Below are 19,086 nucleotides of genomic sequence, written 5' to 3'. Positions count from 1 at the left end.
CCTGGGCCAAAGGCAGGCACCAAACCGCTGCGCCACCCAGGGATCCCGTCTTTCCATAATTTATGTGGATGATCGCTCAGCCTTTTTCCAGATGGAAACCAAGCAGAGGATGAGACTAGATAGGAACAAATTTGGAAGATTTGGGGTCCCTAGTAAGTCTTTATCCTGAAGGCTTTCTGAAGGTCCTGAAGTGGCCTTAACTTCAGGGAAAGATAGACATTGGTTAGTTTGGTTCTTTGATGACTTGGTAAAAAAAAAAAAAAAAAAAAAAAGTATTGTGGACTTTTATATGCCTTTATATACCCCAGGGTCAGCTCTAATTTTATAATTAGAAGGGTCTTGCAAGTCTATGGAAGTCCATTCATATTCTTATTTTAGGTACCTTATCTTAAACTGTGCAGAGGTATACTTTGCTGTCTCTACTTAACATTTCTAACCTAAATTTCTTTTGAGATATCTCTTTATCATGTGTAACTTTTATAAAATTAAAATTATTATCAGGATAGCACAGAGATTAATAATAGTAGCTCTGGACCCAGATTGCCTGAGTTCTGATCCTGATTTTCCCACTTAAGAGCAATGTGACTTTGGGCAAGTTATTTTAATTACTGGTTTCTTCATCTGTAATATGGGGGTGACCATTTACTTTCCTTAGTGCATTTTTGTCAGAATTAAATGAATGAATTCATTGTTCATTTGTTAAAAGTAGAACCCTTAGAATAGTTCCTGGCACATAAGTTCCCAATAAATATCATCTATTGTATTATAATGAGAAAATTAAAGCAGCTAAAGGATAAGTGACTTAGGTAGTTATCCAATAGGATGAGTAAACCAGAATTAGTGTTGTTTTTTTGTTTTTTAAGATTTTATTCATTCATGAGAGACACAGAGAGAGAGACAGAGAGAGGCAGAGACACAGGCGGAGGGAGAAGCAGGCTCCACACAGGGAGCCCGACATGGGACTCGATCCCGGGACCCCACCCCACGACCATGCCCTGGGGCTGAAGGCGGAGCCACCGGGCTGCCCAGGATTAGTGTTTATCTCAACATTTAGTCGTCTATGAATGTATTTCAGTGGTCAGCTGTGCTATACTAACATAGAGACCAGAGGTCAGGAAACATTTTCTTAAAGGGACAGATCAGTTAATAAATATTTTATACTTTGTAGGACTTAGTCTCTTCTGCAACTACTCCACTCTCATTGTGTCCTGCAAAAGCAGCTATAGACAGTATGTAAATGAATAGGTATGGCTATGTTCCAATAAAACTTTAATTTCAAAAACAGGTTGCAGACTGTATTTGTAGACCTCTGCTTCAGATACTTAAGTTATATTGTGTAGAGACTTGAATTACATTTAGGTTTTTTTTTTTTAATTTTTTTTAAATTCATTTGAGAGGGATCCCTGGGTGGCACAGCGGTTTGGCGCCTGCCTTTGGCCCAGGGCGCGATCCTGGAGACCCCGGATCGAATCCCACATCGGGCTCCTGGTGCATGGAGCCTGCTTCTCCCTCTGCCTGTGTCTCTGCCTCTCTCTCTCTCTCTGTGTGACTATCATAAATAAATAAAAATTAAAAAAAAAACAAACTAGTAAAATTAATTTAAAAAAAAATTCATTTGAGAGAGACAGCTTGTGCCACAGAGCGTAAGCAGTGGGGAGGGACAGAGAGAGAAGAAGCAGACTTCCTGCTGAGCTGGGAGCCCAATGTGGAATTCAATCCCAGGACCCCAGAATCATGACCAAAGGCAGGTGCTTAACTGATTGAGCCATCCGGGTGCCCCTGGATTCCATTTAGTTTTAAAGTATGAAATAGATATTATTGTAATAAACAATAACCTCGCCTCCAAATGATCATGTCTAACGTGTATTTTCACTTATGATGGTCATGCCTTAGAAGAGCAAAGGGATTTAGAAAGTAGTAATAAATGTGTTTTCCCATCTCAAAGGGAAGGGATACACAGAAGTCACTTAATGGCTTGGAGGATTATTCTTAGAATTTGAAGTCTGACTTGGGCAAGATGCTAAGGGTTGTTTTATTAGATAAACGTAAATGCAGACTTTTGTTAATTTTTGTGTAGGAAATATACACAAGTCAAATAACAGGCTATTTTAATTATCATTGGCATTACACAACAGGTTTTTCTGCTAGGAATGTTTTTTGCATGGGTTTGAATTTTTTTATGGCCGGCTTTTCAGTTTAATAAAGTGTTCTTTTTAAATTAAACTTGTCAGTGGACCTTTTTGTGAGTGGCTGTGTTGGTTAGTTCATATTTATAGCTTACGTCTGTTTCTGAGGAAATGACTAAAGTCTCTTGCATTCGATCAAAACTGTATGACAAAGGACATCTTTGACTTGCTTAAACAAGGCTCATGATGGAAAGTCAAAAAAATTGAACAGTTCATGTTTATAAATGTTTTTATGTATTCAGTCTTGGTTGGGCCAAATAATCAGAGCTCTGTGCTAAGGGAGGGATTGAAAATACTCAGTGCCTCTCAAGTGAATGGATTCCTCTGGAGCAAGTTCAGGCAACACTTTCTTACAATTCTCTTTAAAATTTTTCTACATGTTTAGAATTAGGTCTTATAGAATATAGGTATCTGATTTTTCTTCTCTTTAAACCAGTCCATTGATATTTTCTCCATCCTCCTTTGTATCCAATAGGCCCTGGCCTGTGTGACATCTAAACCTTGCCCTTGTAATTTCCAGCAAGGAGGCTGATGGGGACTGGGAAGGGACCTGGGATGTCCCAGAAATGTGCTGTGTCTTGCTGCCTGCTGGAGGTCCCTGTTTCCCTCCCTTAGTCCTATCCTCTATGAAGCCTTCCTCCTGCTAATATTGGTATCCTTCCTTCTGCTCTTTGCTCCAGGGCAGGAGATGAAGACACAGATGAGGCTCCCACCTACTCAGACTCAGGTTGACCAGGGACCTCGGCTAGAACTTTCATTCCCCCACAAAGGCCCTGTTAGAAAAGGTGGTTGGATTTTGGTGTGATTATTGTTCTAGATCATTGGAATTTTCTTTGCTGTTAATGTAATCATTAATTGCAAGTCTTTTATGAGCACTCCAGGAAACCTCTTCTCCAGCCAAATCTTGGATCTGAGTCTAAAAACAGGAGTGAAATTGCTGTACTTGCTGTCACACATCACTCACCCCTGCCTCCATTCTCAGAAGCACCTATGGAGTAGGGTTCCTCTGCATTCATTTAACAACTGTTTATTTTTGGAGCACACACTAGTCTTGAAATTGGGCTAGCCTATGTATATATACATCATTAATTGCTTAACGTTCACCTGGATTGGTGTGTCTATATGGGTTATATAGGAATCTGACTTTAGGGGTGACCAAATGGACAGATGCTTACCTGAATTGAGAGATTTCTTTAAGACAGCCTCTGTTCATGCCTGAAATTCCATTGTCAGTAAGGCATTTTATTTCAGTGTTAAGCACCTGCCTCTTTTGAAGCTCTTTTTCAAATGAAAATGTCTTTGGAAAAGATATCCATTAAACTGTTTGAACCTTAGAGCTGATCCTATTGCTTCCCTACTGAATTAAACATCTGGGGTCACTGACTCCTCAAACGAGTAGATAGAAAAAGGAAGGAGCCACACTGCTAGTTCATAATTTTGTCTGGGACAGGCTTTGATTACATTTGATAAACACATGTGAGGTAACATTTCTGGTTTTTAACTTGGAGATACTTTGCTTTCTCATTTGGATGGAGGTGATTACGAGATATTTGAATAGTGAGCACCTCAAAAGGAAGTTCTATTCCTAAATACTCGTATACTACCAAAAAATATATCTTGTTACTATAATGGTGAGGATATACATGCCCATACGTATAGTCCTGGCAATTTTTTTTCTAAATATCTGTTATTTATTAGAGGTAAGGGTATTAATCAACTTTAATCACAAGTCTTGATAATGAAAGTGTTTATCTTCTACCATATTGTCTGCATATTGATTTTTTTATTGATTTCCCTTTTTTTATTAAATTTTTTAACCTAACAGCCAAGTATTGTAAATTTTTGATTTATTTACTCAGCATTCATTGAATGCCTAACATGTGCCAGGTAGTTTGTGCTATAAAAAGGAATGATGATGGTTTTCTCCTGAAACTCAGGCTTCAAGGAATATTTGAGTTTGTCCAGCAACTGGGAAGTAAGGAAGAAAGAGAAGAAGGGAGTGCTGGGAGGAGGAAATGAAGGGGGAGAGAGGAGAAAAGATAACTAGAAGGAAGTTAGTTAAATCTGTTGGTCCGTAACACATTTTCTTGTTTTTAATTACACATGTGTAACCTAGTTTGATGCTCTTTGTTTTTTATACAATAATTCACCATCTATAGGCCTTACTTTTGTTCCTCTTGTGTGCTCTAATTTGAAATTAGTTTTAATTAATCTTTTTTTTATATTTGTTTCTTTTCAGTATAAAAGAGTTTTATGGATCAGTTTGCTCATAAGCACATGGAAAATTTGAAGAGCTGAAGAAAATAAAAAATCAGCATTAAACTTTTTAAAATGTGAGTAAACTCTCTCCTCTCTGTGGTTTATTTCTGACATCTTTAAAGCCTGCAGTTACCCTTCTGTGTCTTCAGTTTGTAAATCTTTTTCCCAGTAGTAAAGTTATTTGACTATGTACGTCTACTCATTAAGTCATTAAGTCTATGAGACTTGATGGCCCATCTCCCTCTTGAAAAGTTAGATTATAAAAGTTCTATGACTCACCTAGGTGACTGGAGAATTTAGAATGTTTTAACAGTCAGTGAACACATCTGTTTGGCACTGAGAGAGAGAACACAGAGCTGGTTGTGCATGAAAAGCACCGCCGTCTTTCAAATTCATTATTGCTCTTTGTCTCACAGATATTTCAGTGGAGCATCAAAACCAGTAAGAATTGGGTCAACCCATTAATGACCTTTATAAGCTTAGAAAAAGGAGATGTTTTCACATGGGGTTATTTACTCCCTTCTTCCCTGCACCTCTTGTTCAGTAATAATAATAATAATACTTAACTGTTTATTGAGCATCTGCTAAGTGACAAGTACTGGACTCCCTCAATTCGATCAGTATTTATTCAGTAAATACTTTTTCTGAGTGTTCGCAACATGCCAGGCACAGCTCTGACACTACTACCTGATAATGTCATGGCAACCTTGCAAGGTAGGAGTTAATATTTCCGTGATCTACATGAAGATATTGAGGTTCAGAGTAAGGTAGGGAATATGCTGGTGGTCACACAACTGGTAAGTGACAAAACCTAGAGTGGGAACATGGTGCCAACTTTTTCTGATTGGCTGTATCCTAAAGGGTGTTTCAAATGATCTTCCTGGCTCTGCTTTTGGTAGGAGACGAACCTTCTGGGTTGTATTCTTAATAGGAATATGATCCTAATCCCTCTAAACCTTGGCCATAGTCACAACAAGGAAGGAAATTAGAGAAACATCCTTCCACATTTGAGAGGTAGCTGTGGTGCTTGGGTGGAGAGTTAAGAAATACAGCGTCCAGTCCCAGGCTTTCCATGGATTTCCTCTGTGTCCTTGAGATAACTTAACATACCCGGGAAACAATTACTTTTATTCATGCCAACTGAGGAGAGCAGACCAGATGTGCTCTGAGGTCTTTTTCAGTCAGCTTTTTATGGAAATATGGAGGAAAGTGCACAAATTATAAGTGGATGGCTTGATGGAATAATTGTCACAAAGTGGACACACCTTTGTAACAGCACCCAGATTAATGAAAGATTGCCAGGACCCCAGAACCTGCCTCTTCTAATGCTCCTGGGAATAACTGATTGATTAGTTTTGCCTATTTAAAAAAAACACATGTGAATAGAATCATGTACTATATATTCTTTTGTGTCTGGCTAATTTTTCTGATTATATTTGTGAAATTTATCTACAATATTGTTTTTTGTTCTCATTCTCCTTGCTGTCATGATATTCAGTTATATATCTGTTTTACAGCTGCTGGACATTTCGATAGTTATCCAGTTTGGATGAATAACAAATAGTGTGCTTCAGTGAATATTTTTGTGCATGTCTTTTGGTAATGCTGAGGGACTACTCAGTAATTTAGATTATGCAGATCTGGGGAGTGATGTTGAACTAAATAAACGTCTGTTAAAGCAGACAAATTGATTTTCGGTAGCTAGGTGATTTGTCTGCCTCAGCCTGACTGTGACGGTCTGAGCCTGCGTTTTTTTCATAGATCGCTCTTGAGGGGGTGGCCAGGTGGAACCTTCTCTGCTATGTGTGCGGTGTGGGAGGGCTTGCTCCCCTGGCAGAGTAGGGCTTTGGTTGGTACAGGAAGTGGTTACAGAGAGGAAGAGAAACTAAATCCAGAAGAGAGAGATGTCTGAGCTATCCTAGAAATGATTAGGCTATCTCGTCAGCCAGATCAAGAGCCTGGAAAAGTGGCAACCCAGGGGAAGAATCTCTGCTGTGAAACCTGAAGAGTTTGGGAAGATGAATAAAGGAATAAATATTGATCTAGGGAGGCAGGCTGAATCTCTGAAGGCGATTAACATTTTCAAAGCATTTTCTGAACAAAGTTATCCTAATCTTGTCAAATTGCTTTTTAAGTCTAATTTTCTTTTAAGGGAGCTTTGAAAAACCAGTCCCTAATTGTAGGAATCTTGAGCCAAGATGGACTTAAACAGTAGAATGACCAAACTAGGAAAAATATGTATTTTCAAACAAATTTGGGGTGTGGGCCTGGGGGCCTTGCTGTGCGACCGTTCTATGTTCAGCTCACAGCTCCACCACCTCCTTCTCCCACGCTCTCTCTGGGTTCGCTTCTTATCTGCAAAATAGGGATTAAGCCTACCTGATTGCGACGGTTTGCTGCAGTAGTATCAGCATGTGCTTTTGGGTATGTTGTACTGGCACTAAAAATAAATAGCCATTATTCTTACTATTTTTTCTGAATTTTATGATTAGAGATTTTTCCTCTTTGACTCTGTCTCTGATACTTTATAGGAGTTTTTGGGTAATTAAAAAAAAATATGACTAGCTAGTTTCTTTAAGTATGGTGAAAACTAATACATATTTTCCTACTTGCCTCACCCTAAACTGAAATCAGAGGAAAGATGAAAGGAAACATTTGTCCGTGTGTTCTTGGCAAGTCCCTCCCCAGGGTGAGTCAGTGAAGACACTCTTGGTTGTTAGAACTGCTTTACTCGGTTAGTTCAAGAAGAGGCCAGTGGAGCTGAGAGTCATGGGGAACCTGGGTGATTTCACACATAGGAAAATCATAATTTTGTTTGAGAAGAATTAGCAAACAAATGTCCTTTTTTACTGGGGTAATTGGGAGGGCTTTGGTGGGAAGGCTCTGTGAGTGATTTACTACCCACCATCATACCCTGTATAGGGGATGCATCCTAACTGGTTCTAGTTGGCAATATCTTTTCATCTGTTAGTGATTCTGAACTAGCTATTGGGGCATATGGTGTAGATTTAGCTTGATTTTTGCCCTCGGTGAGATTATGATCAAACAAGTGAATAATCTAATGTTCTGAAAAGAAAACTTTTAGAGTGACTTGAACAAAGAGGACATTTTACCCAGCTTTCTGAAATTCTAGTTCTGACTTTTCTATTAGCTATTGCACTTCTGCTATATCATCTACTTTGGGCCTCAGTTTCTTCATCTGTAAAATCAGGAAGCTAATTTTTAGATTGGCATTTTGAGGCAGAGTGGGGTTTTGTGAATTTTCTGAATGTAATACCTACTTTTGGATGTGTTTGTATTTTTCAAAATGCTAGATTCTTTTACACATCCCAAGCCAGAAGTTCCTGTGACCTTTTGATACTTAAGAAAGTGGGTGAAGGAGTGATTTCAAGATTTGACCTAAATTTACAAAAATAGTTAACCTCCACAGTAGATTAAAAAAAAAAGAAAGAAAGAAAAAAAAAAACACATTAAATTACCAGAGTGTTGTGACTAATTTAAGGCTATATGAATGTATCTAGATTTTTTTTCCCACACCAACATTTGCTTTAATGTACTCTAATACACCCCTTAAAGGGTGTGTATATTTATATATAAGCTACATAAATATATTTAAATATATGACATAGCTGGATTATGAAAGCTGTATTTTGCTTTCACTCCTATCTCTGAATTCTCACTTCCCACATGACACAGTTGAGAGTGACCCACCCCTTAAAATTGGATTTGTTTTGTTGTTCCAGACATCAAAGCAAACATTAAAGAACATTTAATAATTGTCATAGAAATGACATTGAATTAATAAGAATAAATAGCAAATAGTGTTAGTACTTACTTATTACTTTTACCTTCAGATCTCTGTTGTCTTACACCAGGGGTATCTAATGAAGCTGATGCAGGAGGACATACAGGGAAGAATTAAAAACTTTGGGAGGTTTGTACTTCCAGTCATTTAGGTGTTCTGGCAACTGGCAAACAGAAGAAATCTCATTTGCCTCATGAGAGGCAATCTCATGGTTCTTGAGAACTCGGATGTTGGTGGCCAAAGCTGTCTGGTTATACCACTTTGGAGGCTGAGGAGCATGAGGTGGGGCCTCTCATCTGGCTTTGTTGCTGCCTTCTCTTCTCCAGACTGAGGAAGGCCATGGGACTGTGCAGGTCATTAGTCAGGCCTACTTACATAATCATTCCAGCTCGTCATGTAGTGGTTTCTGAGCAGGCATTTTGTAGCCACTGAGATAATGGTGTCCTGAAAATCAACCCCCATAGCACCATTCCTTTGGGTCCTCTTTGTCCATACCCTGGTAATCTTTTTCACCCTAATTGTCATATGGGGGTTGAAGTTTACTATCTCCTAACTGCCTTTTGTGGGCCAAACATTTTCTATTCTAGGTAATTCCTACTATAAATTCTCAAACTGCTGCTGGGGGGTTGGCAATCTTATTTGGAATCGTGTCACATAGGTGTATTGTCTTGTGCTTTATTGGTTCATTATAACTTGAGGCAATACATAAATGAATTTCTTTCCATTATGAATCTTACAAAAGATTTTTATTTCCATTTTTTTCCCCTCCAGTAATCTCTCCCTCTTCTACCAAATATCTGGGATCTCACAATCAAAGGAAGATGTGGTTGGGCTTTTAGAAGTATGCCTTTAAGCAGATGCGTCCTTTGTGTGTGAGGGTGTGGATGGAGTTCAAGGGCTGCTTGAAGCTATTTGCATGACTGGGCCTAAGCCACAGCAGTCTTTTTATTTTCAGTTGCTTTGTTTTTCCCCCACCCCTTAGGAAATTGGCAGTCAGTGACTGCTGATTTTTTTTCTTCTCCTTGATACAGATATGCAAGGGTACAACTGTAGACAGAGAAAAAGGAAATGTTTACACATTCAGCAAATAATCAAAATATGTGGAGGATGTGTGTGCACACATGTACTTGCTCTATAACTGGATAGGTGGTATGTTTTTTTTTAAATGCTATATATTTATGTATTTAATTTAGAAGCACTTAGCACTTCTGATGGTACTTAGGTGTATAGTCTCAGCAGTCTTTTTTTTTTTTTTTTTTAAAGATTTTATTTATTCATGAGAGAGAGAGAGAGAGAGAGAGAGAGAGAGACAGGCAGAGGGAGAAGCAGGCTCCATGAAGGGAGGCCGACATGGGACTCGATCCCTGGTCTCCAGGATCAAGCCCTGGGCCGAAGGCGGCGCCAAACCGCTGAGACACTTGGGCTGCCCCTCTCAGCAGTTTTTTAAAAAAGGAAGAGGGTTCAAGGGAATTTTGACTCTCATGTAATGGATCTATGGCTTAATATTATGGCATTTTTTAAAAGCATGGTTCTAGCACCAGAATTTCAATCAGCCAAAGCTCTTTATGGTTTAAGGAGCAAGGAATTAGGAAAAGGGATTTCAGTAGTTCTTAAATCTATTATTTAGCAGTAGTTCAAGGCTTTGTGTATCATAATCAGAGAAATAAATTGGTGTCCCCAGGGTGTGTTCCTGAATAGCAAGATGCTTGCCTCTCCTTGACAAGTCATAGCTCCGAGCTTATTCAATCAAGAGGAGAACTTAAATTAGGGCTGCAGTAATTTACAGCCATTGTAGCAGGACCCATTGAGTTGTTAGGTAAAAAATAATACAGTCTCTTGAGAAATTTTGGTAGCTTTCAGAACTCAAAATAGCCTCAATCACTTCCCATGACTGTTACCTTGAATTGAGGTATAATCCCTTGCCAATGACTGACTCCTCAGTACCATACATTAATTATATTTGTCTTCTGTGTTTTAGTTTGTATTTCAAAACACAAATTGTCACTGTACTATCAGCATTTCCTATTTTTAAGTTTGTTTTTACTTTATTCCTTATCTTTGTGTTAATAGTAATGTGCTTAGTTTTAGATACTTAGGCTATTTGATACTGTGATATTAAGAGATTTTAAAAGAAAAGGTCATCAGCTGTCTTTCTGGGCTATTCTGGGCATTTTGTACTATATTTATTTTGGGTCCAGCTTTTCCTGCCCTTGATTTCTGATTAGCTGTTCCTCCTTTTTGACTTGGCCTCTCATCTTGCTTGGAAGCTTTTCAATAGGTCTAAACTTGGATGACTGTTTTGTTTGACAAGTAAACACAATGTCAGCATTGGGAGAGAGGGAGATGTAGGATGGAACTCTCCATTAATATTTCTGGTTCTAAAGCATGGAATTCTTGGAGCAGGGATGCCAGCTTCCAATACACCATGGTCCGGAAGTTGTTTCCTGCTTGACAGGATTAGCTTTTACAAAGGGAAACATGAATCCTGGGGCATTCATAGAAGTTTTGGATGACTTATGGGATTTATATTGTCTTACAGTTTGTAAATTTTTAGAAATTAAAGAATGGATTATTTGCTTGGAGAAGGGGGCTTTTTGGTTCTTCATAGTCTAAACTGGTCCAAGTGAGGTCAGGCACATAACACCCCTTTCTGAAGCCTTTGCACTGAGGGCCTCCTATGTTATTGGGATAGTGGAAAAAAAAAATAAAAACCAACAAGCATCAAGCAAGAAATAAATGGCCTTCAAGGAGTAGCCAACCTGCAAACCTAAGACTTCTCCCAGCAGAAAATAGTGACACCCCGAACACTTGTTTACATCGACCCACTGCACATCTTGGCCTGTTGACCCCTTCTTTGTCCTCCTCTTGTTAACCCAGCCAGCAGAGCGGCAGACGCTTCTTTATGAGTCTGTGTCTGAGTGATTCCAGAGGTACAAAAATACCCACTAATTCTACTGGAGTGTTATAGGATTCAGAAAGTGATTTCCGTTTCCTCACTTCGTGGCCTTCCTAAATCCTCAGAAAGTGAAGCTGAAAAAAAAATCAGTGTGTTATGTGTGGTTGGTTCTTTGCACTCCTTACCTTATATAATACAGTTGATTCTTGTTATTTGTGGTAGCTACATTCTATAAAGTCTCCACAAATACTGAATCAGTGAATACTGAACCATTGGCCCTAGGGAATATTTAGGTTCCTGTGAGCCTCTGTCACAACATTTTCTCAACTGATTGATACATAGCCTTGTTTCTGTTTTAAGGCACCTTATTTAATATTGTTGATTCATTAGCATTGAATTCACATTCAACGGGGGCTATAACACATGCCTGAACAGAGCTTATCTAACATGTCCTTTTTTTCTCTGCAAGGCACATCACAGCATTCTTGCAGTTAGGAACACTAAATAGCACTTCAGCCCTATAAACACTTGTTTGTAGTATGAATGCCGATCTGAGACAAGAAGGTAGAGCATTGCCTTGTTCCACCTCAGCTGGGACCATGCTCACGGGCAACTCAAATTTTTTGCTGCTCTGTGTATGTCCATAAATGTCCATTGAAAACACCACTAGTTCAGATGTCCATCGACAGATAAGTGAATAAAGAAGATGTGGTGTGTACACACACACACACATACACACACACACAATGGAATATTACTCAGCCATCAGAAAATGAAATCTTGCCATTTGCAATGAAGTGGATAGAACTAGAGGGTATTATGCTAAGCAAAATAAGTCAATTAGAGAAAGACAATTCTCATATGATCTCACTCATATGTGGAATTTAAGAAACAAAATAGGGGAGCGTAGGGGAAGGAGGGAAAAATAAAACAAGACAAAATTAGAGAGGAAGACAACCATAAGAGACTCTTAACCATAGGAAACAAACTGAGGGTTGCTGGAGGGGAAAGGGTCAGGGGATGGGGTAACTGGGTGATAGACATTAAGAGGGCGTGTGATGTAATGAGCACTGGGTGTTATATAAGACTAATGAATTACTGAACTCTACTTCTGAAACTAATAATACATTATATGTCAATTGAATTTAAATCTCAAAAAAGTTCAAAAGCCCACTGTTAGTATTGATTTTGGGGTTAAAAATGAACTTTAGTGAGTGGGCACATGCACAAATATCTGTTGCATAACATAAGCAAAGTAATCCCAATTATTGTGGCAGGAATCCTTTTCATTCCAGCTCTGTAGATCATGTTCCAAACCAGTCATTTAAGGTAAAATTGAGTTACAAGTTGCTATTGTGACCATTATCCAGAACACATTTTTAAACAGCCTCCTAGAACATAAAGACCATTAAAGACAACTTGTCTAATTAGTAATTCCTGTTGAACAAATGACAATACCTCTGCCAGGCTTTGAGCACTCAGAGAGAAGGAATGATGTCTCGTGTGTCCCCATGTCCTTGGCATACAAAGTAATAATGGCCAGCACATAGAGGAACCCCAGTTGAGTGAGTACTAAAGTGAATGAATGCAAGAAGGAGCAAGGAGAAATCTGCTTGGTAATGGCTGACAGTCTACTTCAGGGCACCTGAGGAGTCTGCTGCATCTTGTCAGCTTAGATAATTTCCCATCTCCTGCATTTATTTATAAATTAGCTCATATAAATGCTTACAAATTGTCAGAGAAAGTAGTGTCTAGGAGTTGGTATAGCACAGAGGGTACTGCAGCTGGCCTGAGAGTGGAACAGCAGTACACCAACCATACTGAGAAAACTACTTAAGGGGTGAAAATGCTTTTTATTCCTTCTTCCATCTCACCACAGAGCCTGGGTGGCCATTTCTTTTTTCTTTTTTACTCCTATTCCTGCTACCAGTTTCTTTCCTCTTCAGTCCCACTGCTACACTGCTGTTATTAGAAACCTTTCTAGAACATGGATCTAATCATTTCACTAGCTTGCTTCAAAACTCTGTTCTTCCCATAAGATACAATTCAAAACTCCTTCGTGATCTGGCTTCCATTCCTGCACTTCAGACTTCCGTCTCTTACCACCCTGTGTTCAAGCTAAACAGGACTTTACACGGTTTCCCCACACATGCCTTTTAGGACTTTCAGCTTTTGCCTGGGCTGTTCCCTTCTGCTAGTGTTGTCTGCTCCTTCTTCCAGATCTTCCCCTGTGCTGTATCTGGCAGGATGTCTACCCCCCCCCCCACCACCACCTCCCCCACCAGTGTGAGCTCTTCAAGGGAAAGGTCTCTCTAATCATCTTGGTGCACAGCCTCTAGCATTTTATGTTTAGTATATGTATTTGAACGAGTGACTGAATCTAAACATGATGTGGAGGATTTGGAAATACGAAGACTTAAAAAAAAAATCTTTTAAGGTATAAAAAAAAAAAAAGGATAGAATATCAGTTTCTACTCAAATAGAAAGATGGAACCATTCTTTTGTTGTCTAGCTTTGTCTGTTGTACAAAACTGAGCTTTTCCACTCAGGAAACATCTACACTATGGCACACTCCCTGACCCCCAATATAAATATCCAGGGACTAGACTTAATTAAAGTAGAAACTAGTTAAGTTTTATATGAGAGGAAATGACATGCAGTTTTCAGATATTATCAGTTTCAGTTATTTCCTGCAGATTAACCATTCATTTCACTAATATTTATCATGGAGCTTCTATGTCCAAGAAACTGGACCAGGGGCTATGGTGCATGAAAAGATATGATAAGCAGAACACAGGGGCTTTTGTCTCTGGAGAGAAGGACTTGGCTGCACATTTCTGTAAAACAGGGTAAAACGTACACTTATTACAGGTAGTGCTATGGTAGCACAGAGGGAGGTGAGATTATTTCTAGCCTGCTCACTTCTAGGGAAGAACTTGAATTTAACATGAACCTTGAAAGGGTGCATTTAGGAGTAGGTAGGTGGCAGGGTAGACTCACATGGTTAGGGCAGTTGTTAAGAGGGGACAATATAAGCAAAGGTACTGAGGCAGAAAGTAGAGGGAATGAGTAGTGCAAGGAGCACGAGGGGCGAGTGCAGGAGCTTGGTAAAATAAGACTGGAAAAGTACATCAGGATCTGATTTTAGAGAGATGTAATGACAGTTTGCTTGGATTTAATTCTGTAGGCATAAGGAGCTGTGGCAGATTTTTAACAGAAAGATTTTAAAAAGGAAATATGTGACAGCAACTAGCAGCTTAAATTTGTAAGCACATATTGTGTGCCAGGCACTTTTTCTAAATCCTCACCATGACACTTTGAGGTTAGTACTACTAGGATCATCTTTTATAGATAAAATGGAAAGCCCAGAGAGGTTAGCTTCCCAGGATCCATAGCAAATAAGAGTAGACCTGGGATTTGAGAACTTCAGGTTTTGAACCTGGGATTGAAGAGTAGGATTCAAGGAGTCTCTGAACTTTGTGAATTATTTGCAAAGTGTTAATATATGTGAATGTGTACATTTGTTTAAGAAAAGAACTGTAGCTTTAATCCTATGAGAGGAACACAACAAAAAATGTTAATAAAGACTCTAGAAGCGCTCCATTTTGCTCTCACAACTTTCCTAGTATGTTCAGTACATTATATGGTGACTGTATGCTTATGCTGCTTCTTAGGTTGGAAAAAGCAAAATGCTCTCACACTGCTCAAAATAAAAGGAAATGTTGCAGTCTGCAAGAATTAGTACTGTAAAGTGGCAGGCTGTTCCTTGATTTGTGAAAAAAACAAAATGTCCAAGGTTTTTTGGAAGGTAAACATGAGCTCTCCAGGCCTTGGAACCTGCGATAACTTGAAAGATAAAGAGAGCCTAGCTCTCCACTGGGCAAAAATTATTCTTTTAAATTTCAACAAATGCTATTAAATAAACTCCTGAAATCTGAAATGTTTTTGAAAAGTGCCTAGATGCTAGTCTGCTTTCAACTGGATCAACTTTTACAGTTGGGACTTGTGGGATGAATATTAATAGCCATAATCTTATATACAATGAAATGATCTAAGATACAGTCCACATTCAGATTTGTCCAACTATTAAAAGATGTCTTTTATCATAGTTTTGAGAATTTGATCAAGGATTCAGTGAAGAATTATGAATAGCAATTGGTTGTCACGTCTCTTTGATCTCCTTTGTGAATTGTCTCCCTGACTTTTTTGTTTTCTCTTATTTTGTATTTCATGATGCTAACATGTTTGAAAAGTCTAAGACGGGTTGTCTAGAAGACTTCCTTATATTCCAAATTCATCTGACTGTTGGATTCCTCACAATTAGATTCATTGTAAACATGGGTAAACACACAGTGCTAGCAACAATGCAGTGCTTCTCTTCAGAAGGTACATGATGTGAGTTAGGCTAAATTGAATCACTTGGTTTAGCTGGTGTTCACCAGTTCTCTCCATTGTAAAGTTACCTAAATCCCCCCGATAACTAATAGTCTGCTGAGTAGTTCTTGGAGACCACGGGCATGTCTTGTTGCCCAACAGCCATTCACCCAATGCTTTTAGCATCCATTATTTTTTAAAGTTGTTTTAATTTCACATGTACAATTTAGTGATTCAGCACTTCCATATAACATCTGGTGCTCATCATAAATGTTAGCATTCTTTGTTGATTCTTTTTTTTTTTTCTTTTTTTTTTTTTTTTCTTTGTTGATTCTTATGTGAATCTGTTACTATGGTGGTGGTTGTGATAGGGTACTAACTGAAGTTTTGGTCACTTGACTGGAGAAAAATTCTTTTCATCCCCATACCTGTTTGGGGGAAAATCTAGGTCCCAAAGACAGAGGGCAGTGGAGGTGATGAAAGGGAAACATAAAAACAACTCTCCACGCCTGGATTAATGATGGACATATCCAGTGTTTTCCTTTGCAAGAGGATAAATGGGGAAGTTCTATGAGGAGGGGGAAATCTCTTTAGTTTTGTGGATTTGCACTTAAAATAATAAATCTCTATTGATGCAGATGGGGATAAATGAAGTTAAATTGCCATTCGGATTTCCTTCCAGACCAAGAGAATTCAGTAATCATGAGATGAATTTTCATTAAACAGCCACAGTCTGAGTAGGTATTTGATGTTTGCCCTTCTATTTGAAAATGCCTCAGAAGTATTTCTTTGGGAAGCATATTAGATTGAAATCCAAAGGGCATCAAAACCATGGAATTCCTTTGAAAGGTGGAATAGTAAACAAATTGTTTAGTAGGGGGATTTCTTGATCTAGGTTTATAATCCTTTTGGGAATTTATCCTAAGGCTTTTGTACCCACCCGACTCATGACTGGCTCACTCAGTGATTCAGTGTTATCTGATGAGGATCTCATTTCACTTTTGAAAGCAGGGTGTTGTTCTCTTTGTTGGGGTATGAGGGGGTAGCAGGAAAAGCTTGACCTCAGGCAATGCAATATAAAGCCTACTCATCTGTCTTGAAATTAGAGAGTATACTGTATGCAGTAGAACTTCTTCCACTTGGAACTCATCATGAAAATACTTAATTTTGAAGCAGTTAGTTTATGTCTCCTGACAAAACAAAACCGTTCTTAACTAGCGGGGTAAAAACCCTACCAGGCAATCCTATGAATTCATTTATAATTTGTTTCATTTTTCCTGCCATTGTTTGATAAGAGGATTTTGGACACTGTTTTTGTGACCAGGTAGGCCTTGACTTCTGCAACCTCTGGAGCCATGAACTTTCACATTATGTTCTTTAAGTCTGGAGAAAATTATTTTGCCCTTGTTTTGCTGGTGTGGTGCACACTTTTTTCTCATTGGGATTCTGCTGAGTAAAAAATTGGCATGGGGTGATCTATAAAATTTACATTAGTCTATCTGATTCTATGTGTGGATGAGCTGAATACTCTACATTTGCTTGGTAAGTTTTCACTATATTCTGGCTCATTCTAAAGTTATCAATTCTAGAGTATGAATATTTAAGATAATACTTCACTACTTCACATAGCTGAGCTTTATGGGTTTCAAGGTTGAGCAGTTCACCTGAAGGAAGTGTTTTAGTTTTGGGTATTGAGTTAATGGGATCCCAGAATATATTGGTTAATTAGATTAGCATGTCTGGCAGGTGCAGTCATTCTCTGCTTAAGGTCACAGCAAAGATAGGATCTTTCAGTGACCACTTCCATTTTGCTCTCGGTCCTTTTGATATAAAGTGGGCGTGCTTCAGCCCATGTATGTGACAAAAAGAGATCCTGGTCCTGGTTTGACCTGTACTAATAGCTTCATAGCATATTTGACACAATAATGAATGAGGAGATACTGAAATATTTCCTATTAAGCACTTTGACTTGCTTTCTGAGATAGCATGATAACCCCAAAGAATATTTAGAATTCTAATTCTTTACAAAGGATGTTTGTTGGAAGGGCTTGTAAAATACATTGTTTGAATTTCAGAGATAAACCTCATACCTGTCAAGCAGGTTTATATAACCCTGAAAAATAAGCACAAATATGTAAGAAATCCTGCTAATGAACAGGGCCTCTTATTCACCGTGGGCAGTCTATTGAAGTAGCTTGTTTCAGTTGAGTTTTTCTTAAATCTTGACTTAATTCCTAGAGCAAGAGTTAAAATAACAGAGCTCTGGTCCCTAGTGCCATGATGGTCAGAGATGTCATCTTTTAGGCATATCATACATCTAATCTAAAGCAACATTAAGGCTCTGTGTGTATTTGCTGAATTAACATTTCAAATTAGTCGCTGACTTCCTCTGATGGTAGGTTTCTCAGTCTGTGGGTCACCTCTCTGGACCTTCCATGGATTGCCATTTTCTTCCTGCCTTCCCCTTTCTACTCCCATGCCTGCTCTTAACCCTGCTCATCCAAACTCTCTTAACTTAAGGAATAACAACTCTAAGCAGTTGTATTTCACTTTTTAAAAAATTGTATAGGAAAAAGTTTCGAGAAAGAAGATAGTCAAATCATTTAAAAAATTATATAGAGACAGACTACTTTGTACCAGACACTGTTAGGATCCTGCATAAAAAGGAACTAAGAAGTTAGTCTGTAGGTAAAATAATTACATAAAGAGAGCTGAAAAATACAAGTCACAGGGTGAGGGTGGCAGGATGGGGACTAGGGGACAGCTTAAAGACATGATCAACTTAACCTTAAAGAATCATTCTTGGCCTCATAGTAACTTGAGAGTAACATCTTTAAGGACAAATTCTCCAGACAGTGGGAGAACTTGAAAAGACAGTGGGGGAGTTCTCCAGGAATGGAGAAGGTAATCCTTGTGTTTTGTGTGTTGGACCTTACAAGAAGCACCAGTGTCCCATTGGGGAATGTGGTGAGTGTAGATTAAAAGAAGGCATGGAAAGGGTGAGGAGGGTTTATAAATGCTTCTAAATGTGGTGGATATGCTGCAACTGGGGAAGGAGGTGCCTAGGTTGGGTATGGAAGGAACAGACTGAAATTCATGAACAGATGCAGTAATGGGACTCGAAGTCTTGGTGAAGTCAGAGAACAAGAGGGGGCGGAGGAGGACATTTGAGGGAGCTAGTTAAGTGGGAAGATGTTCTCAGACAGTCAGATAAAGTGAGAGGTCTGCCTAGAAAGAAGCTCAGGATGTGACCCTGACCATATATCACTAACAAGGCCCTGGTGTTTGATTTCTTCCCCATGGTACTGTCATTCTGGAGCAATATCATCCCCACTGTCTTTCACACATAACCAGTCAGAACTGTACACTTTAATGCCACACCAATTTATCAAGCAGCTTATTAGTCTTCCACCTTAAGGAGCCACCTGCTTTCCACTTGGGTAATGGTCCCGGAGTCCTGGGATTGAGTTCCACATCAGGCTCTCTGCAGGGAGCCTGCTTCTTCCTCTGCTTATGTCTCTGCCTCTCTCTGTGTCTCTCATGAATAAATAAATAAAATCTTAAAA

At 38.8% G+C, this 19,086-nt stretch overlaps 1 protein-coding gene across 30 annotated transcripts in view; it reads left to right on the top strand.

Annotated features, from left to right (window-relative positions):
- Positions 1-19,086, top strand: part of PPFIBP1 (PPFIA binding protein 1) — a 167,242-nt gene that overhangs the window by 51,340 nt on the left and 96,816 nt on the right. For 28 of the 30 annotated variants that reach the window (XM_072798543.1, XM_072798536.1, XM_072798541.1 and 25 more), the window contains one exon: positions 4,426-4,519. The gene's annotated coding sequence lies outside the window, so the exon portion shown is untranslated. Of the gene's footprint in view, positions 1-4,425; positions 4,520-16,158; positions 16,258-19,086 lie in introns of all 30 variants that reach the window. The other 2 variants (XM_072798545.1, XM_072798511.1) reach the window with 1 other exon arrangement.

The sequence above is a fragment of the Canis lupus genome, chromosome 25 (assembly GCF_048164855.1).
Source record: "Canis lupus baileyi chromosome 25, mCanLup2.hap1, whole genome shotgun sequence".
NCBI lineage: Eukaryota > Metazoa > Chordata > Mammalia > Carnivora > Canidae > Canis > Canis lupus.
Note: the sequence above shows the minus strand (reverse complement) of the source record. Positions and strands in the feature narration are given on the sequence as shown.